Source organism: Apium graveolens, chromosome 11 (assembly GCF_009905375.1).
Source record: "Apium graveolens cultivar Ventura chromosome 11, ASM990537v1, whole genome shotgun sequence".
NCBI classification, from domain to species: Eukaryota; Viridiplantae; Streptophyta; class Magnoliopsida; order Apiales; family Apiaceae; genus Apium; species Apium graveolens.
Window position 1 is genome coordinate 202,063,299 of NC_133657.1, and position 2,128 is coordinate 202,065,426.

The 2,128-nt window shown below is 29.0% G+C and overlaps 1 non-coding gene across 1 annotated transcript; it reads right to left on the reverse strand.

Annotated features, from left to right (window-relative positions):
* Nucleotides 1-2,054: 2,054 nt before the first annotated feature.
* Nucleotides 2,055-2,128, reverse strand: TRNAV-CAC (transfer RNA valine (anticodon CAC)). The gene has a single exon. It is a non-coding gene; the product is annotated as a tRNA-Val (tRNA).

Consider the following 2,128-nt stretch of genomic DNA (forward strand, 5'->3'; position numbering starts at 1 on the left):
ATTATTCAAAAAAGTGTTTTATTTATTAATAAATAAATAAAAAAATATATATATATATAATATTACACTTTGTAACTATTTTGGAGATACTGAGCTAATTAAAAAGATTAGGTGTCCCATAAGAGTGAAAATACACACTTATAAAATATTATATATGCCAAACAGTTTAATAAAAGTGAATACATGAAAAGTTCCTGACACAAACAAAATGCTACGTGAAAAATTAGTGAGAATATACTCCTCCGTATTCGTATTTGACTAGTCAAAAGTTAAATTATTTAAATTTTGATCGTAATTTACGTATAATTAAATAATTTTTAAAAAATATTAGAAAATATATCTAATGCTCTTTTATATATATTTTTTATTTTTTAAAAATAATACATAAAATTATCGTAATTATCAATCAAAATTTGGTCAATTTGATCGTATATCAAACAAAACAAAAAATATAATATTTAAAGGAGGGAGTATTAAAAGTATCTCAACATACTAAAACTCCGTATACATATAAAATTGATAATTACCGGGAAAAATGCTTGATGTATAGAAATATATACAAAAATTTGTACATAATGAAATGTGTTGTGCTTTAATTGGAATGATCGTCTATATTTACATCAATAAAACCAATTAAAACACCCCACATCAAATGTCATGTCATTATATACAAATATTTTGTACAAAATTCTGTACACCTGCACTACTCAATTACGAAGCTTTTTTTAAATCCAGGGGCCAGGGCCTATGCATGCAGCACCGTTCATATCACACACCCTAATGACGGCCTTAGCACATGCATGTATACTGTATAGTATTGATAGAGTAAAGTTGAAGTTTGAAGAGGAGCCCTTGTGATGAGTTAAAATAAAGGCATGTATCAACGTCTAAAGAATCCTTATGAGTCTAAACACACCTAACAAAATACCTGCCCCTGACCACTTTTGCATACTTTTTTTATATATGAGTGGACTTCCCATTAAAGTAAGAACAACCATCAAATTGTAATATGAAGTACTGATTTTAGCTTGTTATTATCGATTGCTATATGTACTGCAGGTTCTCTCGCTTCTTAATTTTATCCTGTTTTAGTGTAGCTGCTGTTATTACATGAAAAACGCATCTATGTTTATCCTTTCTTCTCGTAACTCTTAAAGTTAATTATATGATACTATTGATGTCTTTTTCTAATATCTTAAAATTTTTGATGAACTCGTTATTCAACATGATATTAAAGTTTCGATTTACAGCCACCATCAATATTCTCATAATTTATTATAAATACTAAAATATAATTAATGCCCCGATGGACATCGTTCTTCCACTCTTCGACCCATAAATGAGTTTTCGAGCTTTCAAGTCACGGGAGGTGTTAACTATATGATCATATTCAGGTATTTCTTTGTTTAACTTAAAATTTTAGATGAGCCGATTATTATAATAAAAATAAGGTACGTCTGAGCACCTATTCTAACAAATTCCCGCATGTAGGAGGATCGAACCCATTAACTTTGACAACAGAGAATAAACTTTTAACCATTTAAGCTATATAATCCTGCTCAAAAATACTATTTATTTCTTTTAATCGTGGTTACAAATTTTGTAAATTGAAATTCATCGATTAAGGCAATAACTCATCCTTCATTTTTTTACATTTCAGAAAGAGTGACCGATATGAATTTTAAGGTACAGTATGCATAAAATATAGTCCCTGTATTTTATATTTACGATTTTATTTTTTAAAGAAAAATTAAATATTTAAATCTTTATCATCTAATTTTAAAGTAATCGGATAATTTATCAACCAATTTTTAAAAAACTGTCAATTTTTATAACCGAGCTTTTATCATATTTATGACGTATTTACAGAATGTACATGATAACATTTTATTTTATTTTAATCCCGTCTCCGCACGAAAGCGACAGAACTAAGGTCAACAATCTCATGCGGTCCCGCCATTACCAACTTTATTTTCCTCCCACACACTTAATTTGTGCGTACATAAATAAATGTGTGTGTTGAATTAGTTTCTTGATTTTTGTAAAAAGAAGAATGTCTAAGCCCGGGTTCGAACCGGGGACCTTTGGCGTGTGAGGCAAACGTGATAACCAACTACACCACCCAGAC